This window comes from Aptenodytes patagonicus, chromosome 4 (assembly GCF_965638725.1).
Source record: "Aptenodytes patagonicus chromosome 4, bAptPat1.pri.cur, whole genome shotgun sequence".
Taxonomy (NCBI): domain Eukaryota; kingdom Metazoa; phylum Chordata; class Aves; order Sphenisciformes; family Spheniscidae; genus Aptenodytes; species Aptenodytes patagonicus.
Window position 1 is genome coordinate 12,189,027 of NC_134952.1, and position 12,911 is coordinate 12,201,937.

Genomic DNA, 12,911 nt, shown 5'->3' on the forward strand with positions numbered 1-12,911 from the left:
TTAGTATGTAACTAATAAAAGGATGTTAGCATAGCATTTTGAAAATGTCAGGTGCTAAATGCTAAGCCCACTGAAATCACTGGCAATCTTACCTGCACAAGACCGCAAAGGTCGGGTTATATAGAAATTCTTCTAACACTGAAATCAGAAGGAGGGATTGTTTGTTTATCTTTAGCTCAAACAGAAGAATATGAATGGGAAGTAACCATTTTTAGCCACACATTAAGATTCTGTAAAGTATATATTATCCTTTTGTATGTATTCCCTCCTTCACTCTGATTCAAAATCAATTAGCAGTGGAATGAAGAACCTAATTTAAGATATTTTACATCTCTGCGAAGAGAAGGTAGTTGAAAATAGTTCCGTTACACAAGAGAAGACATATCTGTGTAGAGAGTAAGGAGAGGCCCATGCATTATATAAAAGCTGCGTAATCCCTCTTCTTGAAGTTTTTACAATGCACACTTTTTCAGATTTGCTTTCTGCAGGAAGGTGAATGACATTTCTATAAAAGTAAGCTTTACTTGTATAAGAAATCCTTTTGGGACACATATATACTCAGCACTGTGACATTCCTGAAACAAATTTTAAAAGTATATGTAAAACATGATTTTTTTCCCCCAGCGAACCTGGAAAGTATGTGGGACCCAAGAAAAAACAACTCATTGAAGAGATACTTCAAAAAGCTACTCTTTTAAAAAAAAAATCAGATGCTGAGTATTAGAATATTAGTAACAATAGATTCTGCAGTAACAGGATCACAGTATGTGATAAAGGAAAAAAAAAAACCTCTATCAAGAGCTTTCTGCTGTGGGTAAAAGACATTTATTCCTAGTTTGTAAATGCCTCAAGCATCTGAGACAACTGTAGAAACACTGATGTTTTCCTTACAGAAAAATCACAGTTTCAAAGTAACAGAAGAAGATTTTTGTTCTAAAAAGCCATAACTTGCCTTCTGTTTTTGAAATCCTGCCATCATTATGTTTTACTGAAGAGAGTGGCTATTACTGTAATGTCACTCCATCTCTTGACAGCCCAGACTGCCCAGTATTTTTCCCTGCTTTTCACTATTCCCTGAGACCTTCTGTTCCCCCCATGCCAACATGATGCAAGGGCAGGAGGTCGGACACGGTGGGAGGCAGACACAGCGAGGCTTGCTCCAGGCACGGGGCAGTATCTGGTCTCTACGTGAAGTCAACACTTTGACAGTTGTAGGGTTTTTATGTCTGCTCAAACAAGAAAAATCCCTCAACCCCCCCAAAAAAAACCCAGAGAGGCAGATTGTGTTGACAGCCTTTCTGGTACCAAATGTCAGGAACGTAACGGCTCTTTCTTACAGCTATGATTTCACTTTAAGATACTGAAAAAATCCCCATATTCTTGTAGAAACATCTTGAAAGGTCTTACTGAAAGTATTGAGCAGACTTTCGGGGGATACCAATCATCACTTACATCATCCAATAGCTTTTCTTATACTTGTTTTCTCACCAGGATGTTTCTGAGGTTTTGGGGCCTCTTAAACTAGCAAGTTGTCTGCTTATGGACTCAGTCCAAGGCAGATTTGAAGTGGAATTGAGTGTATCTTTAAAAACTGACCCATACTTTTAAATGCTTAAAGTACTGTTTTCCTGCTTTTTTACATTATTTAAGTGAGCCAAATCCAAATTGCTTGGAGTTCCTTACAAGACATAAATCACAACAAATGGTTGGAGATTTTTTTTCTCATGCCTGTGTTTCTCAGATTTCATCCAATGTTGATTTTCCAAGGGAAAAAAAAATCTTGAAACATGCATAATAACTCTTCTAAGCACATCCTAAAGATAATAAATATGGCCTGTCATTGTCATGACTTTTCTCCTTCAGCACACTGGGGATTATCTGATGGTTAAAGTCCCAATCTTGTAAACAGCTATATTTGGATACCTTACTGCTGGGACTACTCAATTATTTTCTTCTTTTTGCTCTGATTATTTTCTTTTTTTGTGATAACCAGTGCTAAGAAGATTACGGGAAGATAAGGGCATCCCTATGGCTAAGCTTCATCAAGTCATGCCTAAAGCTTGTGAAGACTGTTTCTACAGTAGTGAAGTTGCCCTTGATAGACTGGGAATTTATTGTGAATTATTGAGAACAAAGATAATATTTAGAACATTGCGTGGATGTTTGGTCTTAAAGCTAGAAGGCGCTTTGTCAAACATGGAGGACGTATGTTTCAAATAGGGAGATTTATACCAAATTGCCTTCTACTACTTTGTGTTAGAAGGTGATTAGTTTAAGAAGTTTATTGGGTGCAAAGTATGACGTACAGTTACTGTGAACCACAGATTTCCTATTAATGATGTGACTTCAGTTTCCATGCAAGAAACTCCTTAGTAATCAATTGATTTATTTTGATCATACTGTGTTTGAGGTGAGTTATATGCTGTTCCTTTTAATTCTGTAAGATAGAATTTGTATTTAAATAGTGTCATTAAGACTCATGGGAAAGAAATTCACTGAATCGCTAAGGATTATTTTGCAGCTGAAGTAGCTTACAGCATGCATGTGGCCAAACTCAGAATTGGGGGGGAATGCATTTTAAAATGCAGCATTGTGGAAACTAAGAATTCTAATGAGAAAAAAGTTCTTTTGGGCCCTTGAGCTTTAGAGAGAGTTTGTCTTCAAGAGGAACTGTTTGTGCTGTCTGATGTTTGTCTCTGTGATAGATGGCCCATTCTTTAGTCCCTATGGAGTTACCACGAGAAGACAAGAAGTCCTTAGCAGTCTGTCCAACAACCGAAGGACAAACCCCTTGTTATCTCACTTTCTCATCTGGCATAGGGCATAAAGCGCTTGTTTTCTTGCCTGTCTTCTGATGACTATTTCTCATCTTTGTTTCTTTGCTGTCAGCTTCCTAACATTTTCAGGACATTTCTGTGGAAGAAATACTCTGCAGTGTTGCTAGAACCAAGCACCCTGCTTGCAGACTGCAGAGGGGCCACACAATGTCTTAGGGCAGGCAGAGGCTATGCACTGAAGTGTTACTTAATGTAATGTGGGCATTAAAATTTATCAAACCGGAGGTAGTAAAGCCACCAAATCCTTGAAGTGCTCACTGCAAGCATAGAAATCAGTGGTGCTATGCACAGATTACACTGCATGCGCCAGAGCAGCCAAGAGCTGTGCCTTTACAGCAAACTTTTGGATTGTTCTCTCCAGCGATCATGTTTTACAGGTCATGATACAAATCAAGTAGCTCTAAGACAATTTCAGCAATAGCTGAAAGCAATTGAACTGTGGAGAAGAGAAGCTACGGTTTAATTTTTCAAGGCCGACTAAGCCCTTTAATATTGCCAGAAAAATCACTACTTCTAACTACTCCAAATCCCACTCCTGCCAGCTCCCAACAAGCAGCATGAAAAAAGGCAGGTAGGAGCAGGCTGCTGCTGTCAGAAGAGCTCATCCAGTAGGCAAGTCCTTCCCTGCCCATACCCAACGGCATACAAGAAAGAGAACAGCCGAAAGTGAGAATTTAGGCTAAATAGTTTGTCCTGACAAGGTTGGGCTGTGAATTCAGCACTCCTGGTTTAGGCTACAGAGATCTCATGCATATCCTAGCTGGCCACGCAGTATAAATGCTGGATAAATAGAATTTTCCCTGGTTGAACCTGTTACTTTGGGTATCACCCTATTGGAATGACTGAGGATGATGAAACAGGACAGAAGACCACATTAAATTTGGCCAGATCAAACCAAATTTTATTCACCAAAATTAAAGATGCTTAATGAGTTGTACACTCTAAGATGTACAACAGCATAAGCTACAAGCTTGTACAGAATGATGAACTTGCATGTAGAATGCTCCACAAATGCTTCTCACAAGAGAACATCTGTGCATCTAACTGTTATAGTTGAAGTAAAAGAAAAGATGCTCTGACGCCCAGCTGGACTAAAGATGAAGAAATATTGTTGCCTTAACTAATGTTCTTCCTTTAGTAACATTCCTTTGTGGCCTCAGTTTTCCGATTTCTTTATGGACAGAAAAGAAAATAAATACGTGAACTTGTCAAAGTTGGAACATGTTTACCCACCTTGTCCATATGCAAGGTTGCGCTGGTCCAACCTGCAATTTTGAAAACTGAAGCCTGCTTTAAGGCTTCAGAGAGCACTTTTAATCAGTATAAATTTTAACCAACATAAACTGTCTCACCTTGCACTCTTGATTTAAGTCTGGCTTGTATCAAGCTAAACTAAGGCAACGGAACCCAGTTTTAAATCAATGTTGGGTCTGTGCGTGATTTTACACCATTTAACAAAAGGGCTTAAATTGTGGCTTTAGATGAACGGCAACATGCTCCGTGTGCTCCAGTCCCACGCTTTGGGTTATCCCCCCGCAGCTGAATGCCAGAGTGACAGCATCTCCCGGGCACACATGGGAAGGGACGGACTGCACGGAAGCTCCAGTTAGGGTATGGCAATATTTCAGCATTTACTCGGGGAAAAAGCCTCCGTCCCCCCAGGACGCTTTACTCAGGGGCAGGAAGCCGCTGTTTGAACTGCAGGGGGGCACTTCGGCTCACCTGCCCCCGCCCGGGGGCAAGCTGCGCCCCCCGGAGCCCCCCTGCCCGGGGGATACCGCACGCACCTGCCCCCCTCCTGCCCTATAGCCGGGGCTGCCGCACCCCGACCCCCCCCGGGGGATGCTGCGGGGCCGCACCGCCCCCCGCCCGCCTTTGTTCCGCTCGCTCCGCCTCGCCCCCGTCCCCCCCCCCCCGCGCCGGGCGGGGGCTGCGCGGCCCGGGGACGGCGGGATCGGGCGGGCCGGCACCTCCTCCCCGCCCCGTCCCCGCCTCTCCCCGCCCCCGGCGCGGCGCGGCGCGGTGCTGGCTGCGCTCCGCGGCCGGAGCTGCGCCCGCCCCCGCTGCTGCGCGGAGCCCGCTTTGTGCCGGCAGCCGCGGCAGGACGGCCGGAAAGGTAGGACGGCTCCCGCGGCCCCCGCTCGCTCCCCTCTCCCTCCAGGCAGCATCTCTCTGCCGAGCTCCGCGGGCGGGGAGGGAAGAGAGGAGGAAGAAGAGGGAGGGGAAGGGCTGGATTCAGAAAAGGGCTTTTTCTGCCGAGGCTCCGCTGCTGCTCCGGGCAGCCCCGTGCTAGCAGAGCTGTGGGCTTACTGGAAAAAAGCCTAAAAAAAAAAGAAGTCTCGCTCGTTTTCTTGGCCGGGAGAAGCACATGGAAAAAGCTGCCGGGCAGCCCGAGCATCAGGCGGCGGCAGCTCTGGCGGCCGCCGTCCCCCTCGGCTCCCCGCCGGGCCCCGGCACCGCGGCACGATGCGGCCCGTGTCCGGACTTCGAAAGAGCAGAAATCCGGCCGAGGTCCTCCGGAATGAAACCCCCTGTTTGCGATCCCGAAACCCGCATCCCTTCCCGGGGAAAGGCAACAGCCTGGCAGCCGGGAGAGCCCGGGCCGCTGCTTTGTACAGCTGAGAGTTTCATTATTTTCTGCCTTTCAGGGTGGGAAGAGGTGGTCTCTCTCCAGGCTTTGCCATTTGAACCCGTTTCATCATAGCGGAGAGATTGCATCATGTTACAGTCCTGGATTCAGTAAGGGCAAAGGCGAAAAGAACCATCCTTCCAGATCTGTCCCATTGGCTTCCCCATCCGACCCCCTCCTTTTTATTTCCTGTTTAACAGAGGTTAATGCTAAAAAGCAGCCTGCGATTGGTACGCGGCGGTTCAGTTCACGGCGACGTATTTTGATTTCTTCCACTGAGGGTGTTTTTGGAAACCCAGTTTTAACTTTGTTGGTTCTATGCACGTTATGTGTCTTGTTGGGGGGGGGGGGGGGAGGAAACTTGCCAAAGACTTAGCTGGTAGGAAAATAATAGGCGGCAAAAGAGCCAGATAAACAGCCAAAAGCAGACGTTGCTTTATGAACTACAAGCTCTGGAGTCGGAGGAGGTGAATGGATTCAGGCAGGCATCCCTCAGAAACCGAGGCGTTCACCTGCCCAGAAGGGCAGTGTAGCTGAATGAATGCACGCTTCTGAAAGGCAAGACAAGACAGATGTCAGGAACAGAGAAGTGTTCAGCTAATCTCCCCTCTGGATCCTATATGATCAGTTTGATGCAAACACTTGGTGTGTCCTTGCCTGTTTTATTTATTATACCTTTGCAATGACTGATCTTTTCAGCTGAGATCTGACTAGAAAATAATACATCTCAAAGCCAGAGAGATCTAATTAAATATTGTACTGCAGTCCAGGACTTCCTAAGCCGATGGATTCTGCTGTTCTTTGTGCAGTTCTTTGTTTTGTTCCATGGGGAAAAAAAAGTCACAGCACGGCTTGGTTCGGCTCTCAGAGGTATTTTCCATAACTAGTATCTCACCCCCACAGGTGCTCTGTCACTGTTTGCTCTGAGTGTTACAGGGCCACTTTTTTCTTTCATGAAAATAGCAGTATTATGAAGTTCTTTTTCTCTGCTTCTCTGGGAAGGGTCGGTGCAGGGGGACAAGGGAACAGCTTGGCAGCCAGATGGATCCATCCATCAGCGCTCTCCTATATGGGCACTAGGTGCCCTTCAGTCATCCCTTATGCCTCCTGGTGGTTTCCATAGGAAGAGCTGCACAATTACTTTCTCCTTTTGAACAATTCCTTTTTCCTTTTGGAACTGGGGTGGAACAGGAGCGAATCCTGCGTTAGATCCGGAGGGAGAGCAGTCCTGTCTTTCTGCAGCTATAGGGCACCAGATGGGTTTAAGAAGAATTTGAAATGGATTCTGAAAAGAAGCATCTACAGTTTTCTTTGTATGTCTGGATACCCAGTGATCGCAGTGACAAGCCCGCACACAGAACAATGAGCAGGTATTCACTGCCTTTGGTAATATGTGGTGCTGTTTGGCGTTTCCCAGGAAATATGTCAGCGAAGTTCAAAGTGTTATGTGGAGTTCCTGGGTCTCAGGTAGATTTTTAGATAAAGGGATTTGGAAGATCTTTGGGGTTGAAAGTGCAGTGTTTCTTGAAGCAGTGGCAACAAGGAGGGGTAAAATGCAGAGACACTTCAATAGGTCAGCCACTCACACTATTTTAAAATCTTACAACCTTAGTGGAGAGGTTTTTCATTTTCATCTCCCGAAGCTCTCAAAATCGAAGGGATACTGTCAGAGACATAAAACAAAAAATAATGTTGAGATCTCAATGGGGGCAGGCTGTATTTGGTACACGTATGACTAATTGTGCTATTCCTTTCAGTGGTGCAAAGAGAACCTGCTGTAAGGGCAGATCAGGGATTGTCTTGCCCTGCTGCTCACTGCAGACTTCCTTGAGACATTGCCCCAGGACAAAGAGCCAGCAGTTCAGGGCTGGTTTATGCAATCTGGAGTCGGCCGATTTAATTTCCGGCCATTTTCAAAAGTTTCGTAGCTGATACGTCAGTAAATGGGAGTATGGCATCCAGGAGCCCGTCTGGTTAACTGCATTGTTCAAAGCTGTGCTCTTTGTTTTGCGAGGAGGGGGTGAGGAGGAAGAATGGATGTGCTTTATATTCACTTGCAGGAGATCTCTTGCTGAAGTGGTAGGGTGGGATGCAAGGACTTACACTTCCAAACTCCCATACAGTTTAGTTCACTCTGTATTATTATGGTTTTAGTCACACAAAGCCTACTGTGTCAACTTTTCAAAAAATTCATGCATCCCTTCCAGTTACACAGTTCAACTTGTTTTACATGTGAAAGGCACCTAGCTACTGGCATGACCCTGTATTTCCTCTGATTCATCAGTTTATTGACAAACGCAGTGTTTCATCTGGCACAGGAACTGTCTGTATGGGCTGGGCAGGTGAGTGTTTTACACACTCAGTAGATATTATTTCAGGTTAATATACTCTAATATGAAATGTTCTTAGGCTCACAGTTGAACTTTAAGACTCAAACCCCTAAAAAATAATCGAAGAATGGATGTCGGCCAAAGGACTACAGAGTTACTGTGAACTCTGAACCAGGACTGAAAAAGCTAAGTCTTAAATGTACTCCTATTCTACGTCTATTAAGGTTATCTATTGAAATTTAGGAGGAATTAGCTTTCCTACTATGCTGGCCTTAGAGCAAATACAAGTTTTTAATATCATACCAGATGTCGAGTGTCTGTATAAAGCAATACCGAGAATAGTCTGTCAACACTATGTGCAGGTAGGAAAACATTCGGCTGCAATCACATGGGGGTGACCCTGATGCGGTGTGCAGGTGTTACACCAGTGTGACTGTCGGACTACACCTACCCATCTACCTATTACATGAAGGTCTTGTATTTGTATTGCATATGCAACAGCACTGTAAAATACTGTGTATAGATTAAATTGCTCTTACTCTCTGATTAAAAGTAACTCTTGACTCTCCAGGTCATGAAACACGTGTTGATGCTAGTAATGCTAATGAATAGTATTGCAGGAACATAATCAGGGTTTGTGGAAAGGGGGAGTATCTCATAGCAGATAACAAATGAACCTTTTGGGACACAAGCCCTGTTTTCCAGGGATATGGTAAGAAATGAAATCCTGAATGGCAGAAAATCAGAGTTGTCTGCCGTCCATTACCCCTCTGCCACCTTGACAGAAAGTCATTCGTGACATACAGCGCATAGTAAGGTTTGACTGCTCAAGGTGCTGAGCACCCTGAACACACAGCAATGTCCAAATGAGCTGATGGTGATCACCTCTCTTAGAGTAGCCCTGGAATAATACACCAGGCTGTGAAAAGGATGAATCAATATCTGTTGTGTATTTTATCACTGTCCATCAAGAAATCTAGGAAAGAAACTCCCAAGAGGACTTTTTTTATAGGTTTGGTTTTGTATAGGTACTGCTCTTTACATATAGTGGTATCTTAAAAGTTGATGGTGTATGTTTGACAGTAAAATAAGCAGAACTGCATAGGACTGCCTTCTTTAAATCTCTTTCCTAAACTGAAAAAGAAATAAACGTTTAAAAAAACCCAGTGCATTATTCCTTTCATGGTGACATAGTGGTGGGATTTTTTTACTATCATCTGGGGGATTTCTGCTGCCAGCATCTTTCTGCCATCATGTATTTTTGAGCTGAGTGATAAAGGCTGTCTTTCTCTAGGACAGATGTTGGTAATGGCCTTATTGTGCCAAAATCTTTACGAGTACAAAATGCTGAATAAAAATATTTCCATCCATTAATAATAAGTGCCAGAAAAGAGTGCACAAGTGGTTTCAAATTTAATCTGTAATGTAGCTGATGTCTCGAAGATAACAGCATTTTACCCCCAAGAAATACAGCACTTTGTGTGTGCGAGGTAATTGCTATGAGTTGCACTAAATATATATTATTCATTAGGGGACTGTCATTATATCATGTTTGTGAATTCCCCAAAGTCTCTTATCGCTGTCCTAATCACGTCTAAACATTTATTGAAAACAAGATTTTGGGGTCCTACTTGACTGGCTGATGTTCTGGCTCACTGAATTTATCCTGAGCTGGTAGCCACTTTCAATGAGCGTGCTCGCTTGTTTCATCTAAAATGAACGAATTTTGGGAAAGGAGCTTAATTCATGTATTCACATTATCAGAGATAGCGCTCCTTCACAGAGAATGTGTAGTGGTAGGTTATGTCAGTTTTGCAGAGAAGCAAATAATAAAAGCTCTTTAATTTGCCACTTTCATGCTAAACTACTATGTGCAGTCTTCAAATGTATAAAGTCTCAATATTTGGCCAGTTACTGTGGGTGGATTTTTTTTGTCCATTAAAGTGTATTTAAGTATCTCTTTGAAACTTATCTGGTCTCTCATCGGTTACACATGCTTATGGCATTCCTGTTGTTCCAAACTGGAAGAGAAGAGAAGGCAAGGTAAGGAGGGAATTTCCCTCTTACTAGCAATTAGTGGATCCAGATTTTATTTTGCTGCAGCATTTCTTACCAGGAGCAGCTGCAAACAGAGAATTACAGTGTGACCTTCACAGCATTTCTTAGTGCGGTCATCAATCAGATTTGGCAGGAGCTTTATCGCATCTATCAGTGTGGCTCATAAGCCACATGCTGTCTAGTCTGAGGGGAAAAACAAACAAACAATGGGAGCTACTGTAGGTTTTGTTTAAAATAAAACAACCAGGAGTGACTTTTCCCATATGTGCCAGCTTTGTAGGCAGATTACAATTTTTACCGTGTGCTGTTGGGCTGATTAATAAAATATGATGATTGTAAAGCAGTGGAAGAGACTTCCACTAGGTCTCAATGGCATTGGCAAATCATTCACAAGCCGTTGCAGCTTCAGCCTTTCGCAGTCAATACTCTCCGGTCTCGTTCTAATCCCGAGCGTTATTTTTACTAAGGAGTTCATGCAGTTAGATTATTTTAGGTGTTTTCTGCACACATAGATGTTAGGGAACAAAAAAGTGTTTTCAGACTTCTCTGAGTCTTATATGAAATAACGTAGCTTTCTCAGATGAAGCGGTTTGCTCTTTTTTGTGGGAATGTGTGTGCCTTCACAGGCTATTCTAGGGCTCTCGATAATGTAGTGGCTGAGGTCAGCTGATCAGCTGCAACATCCCACTTTTAAGCATGCAAAACATTACTAACACCCTGTAAGTGTTTTGTTTGTTTTGTGTTTGTTTGTTTGGTTTTTCCTACTGACCTTGGTCTGGTTTTGGAGTTTACTGAAATTTAAAACATTTTGTGTTCTTAAATTTTTTTTTCACTGGTACACCAAGTTCACTGCCTTTTTCAAATTCCTTTGCTCTCCTTTTCTTGCCAGCTGCAGTAAGTACAACTTTCTTGCCTTCCTTTCCAGGGCTCAGTACAGTGACAGGTTGTCACGTCATGCCTGGCTTCCTTGCAGGCAAAGTCCTAGCTAACAGGTAGATGGGAGAGCAAGAAGCAGTGGGGACAGGCAGAATTGCTAGTGTGTAATTCTGACTTCCTTCATGGGCATGTGTTTGTGTGTATATATGATATATACAGACATATGTAGATGTATATAGATAGATATAGAGAGAGTGTGTATATGTATAGGCGATACATACTAGAGCTGCCTTTGTCACACAGGTTTTCTGAGAAAAATGGCTAATTGCTAATAAATATATATATTTACTGTTACACTATCAAGTAAAAGGTTAAGGCCGTGAGTTTCAAACTGGTAATGCTGATGGCCAAGAGTGGGGTATGATCTATAATTTTTGTGGTTTTTAACCAGCCAATTCTTGGTAGAAGCTATCTTGTACCAGATTTGGGCAAGGAAGCTTGAAATGCCGTAAGAAATGTGCAATAGCAGGTGCAAGGAAAACGCTCATAAAATGTGACATACGTTCAGCAAAATGGTTATCTACTCAGTCAGGAAAAAAATTATGTGAATTGGCTAGCTGGCTATGGAAAGAATGACTTTTGTGGTTTTCCTCTGTGCCATGTCAGTTTGACAGGTTTTATGGCCCCAGCTGCTGAACTGGCACTAGGCAGGGCAGCGGCCGCAGCCCTCAACCCCTGCCCCAGAGACCAACAAACCCGAGTGGAAAGGAGCCTGCCCAAAACGATGCTGCGTGTCGTCTGTCTTCAAATGCTGGGGCTGTCCCTGAGGATTTTGGCAGCCGAGGGGAAGGGTTTGACAGACAGACATCCTTGGGTGGTTTCAGATGGTGTTGTCAGCCGCTGTGTGCCAGCGGTGACTGTCCTCACTGTTGAGCCGGCATCAGCCCCTGGGTCCGAGTCCAGCATCTCTGCCCGAGCCAGAGATGGGGCCGGGAGGGGCTGAAACTCTGGACCACGAGCTCCAGCAGCCAGGCACCGCAGCTGCACAACCGCTTGGTAGAGGGGTTATAAGAGGCCAAAGCCATAAGTAGTCCCGTTCCAGCAGGAGGATGAGGAGGAGAGGGGAAGCTGCCAGCAGGAATCGGCCTCAGGAGCCGAGTCCTGTGTCGTTGTTCGGGGGCTCCTGCTTCATGAGCACGCAGCAAACCAGTTGGCTGCCTGCTGCTGGCGTAGACCGAACGAAAAGACATTGTTTCAGCCCTTCAGGCAGGGTGGGCCGCAATGAGGAAATGATAAAATGGCAGGAGGTGAAAATAAGATAGGTAATGTAAAAGGCCGAGTCATTAGATAAGGAGAAGTAGGGCTGCTGAGTGTCACCGGGGCGGTGGTGGCCAGGAGCTGAGCTGCAGAGGGGCCACTCTTTGATGTTGCTCTGCCGCTGGGGCTTAGCATAGATCAAACCGAAAGAAATTGCCCTTGTGGAGAGTGGGATCTATTCTTGTAAGCCAAGTTCGTGCTAGCAAATAGAGTGAAATACTTATTGGATGTTGTCACTGGCTGTAGGAGATACAGACAGAAGAAAAGAAATACCTGAAAATGTTAGGAGCTAACTGATTTTCAACTCTGTTAACACACAACATTATCAAAGAATACCCTCTGGCAAATGAAAAGATCTGCTTCTTGGAGGGGAAAAAAAAATCAGGCTGAGGAGCTTCTGTGAATATACAGAGCTCTTCTCCTTGCCTGATCCCTCTATCTGCACCATGTGTTTGGCATTAGGACCATGAAAAGCTGCAAGTCTCCTTGGAGGGGATGATGGGTGCATGGTGGGTCCTGCAGGAAGAACCGGGAGAGCTGAAAGGAGGCAGAGGCTAGGTCAGGCCACAGCATTTTGTTTTGAGCTTAACAGGAATGAAATCCACCCTGAAGAGTCTTGGGGAAAATTCTGGATGAGGGCCAGTGTGAATAACGCTGAGTGCAGATGGGTGGGACCCCACCTGGTTACAAAAACAATCCTATTTCCAAGGTTAGTTCTGCTGAAAAAAGGGGTATTTAACAAGTAAGGTCTCATTTAAAAGGAAAAAAAAACAGTTGGAGACCTTAAAAAAAAACAAAACCCAAAAAACCTAAAAGTCTCTCACTTCAGAAATTGATGAAAACAAGACCCCAAACACACAGACA

General features: G+C 44.2%; 1 protein-coding gene across 4 annotated transcripts in view; it reads left to right on the top strand.

Moving 5' to 3' along the window:
• The first annotated feature begins 4,887 nt into the window (after window positions 1-4,887).
• The window catches only part of AFAP1 (actin filament associated protein 1), a 121,577-nt gene continuing 113,553 nt past the window's right edge, over window positions 4,888-12,911 (top strand). For all 4 annotated transcript variants that reach the window (XM_076335884.1, XM_076335885.1, XM_076335886.1 and 1 more), the window contains exon 1: window positions 4,888-4,953. The gene's annotated coding sequence lies outside the window, so the exon portion shown is untranslated. The remainder of the gene's footprint in view (window positions 4,954-12,911) is intronic.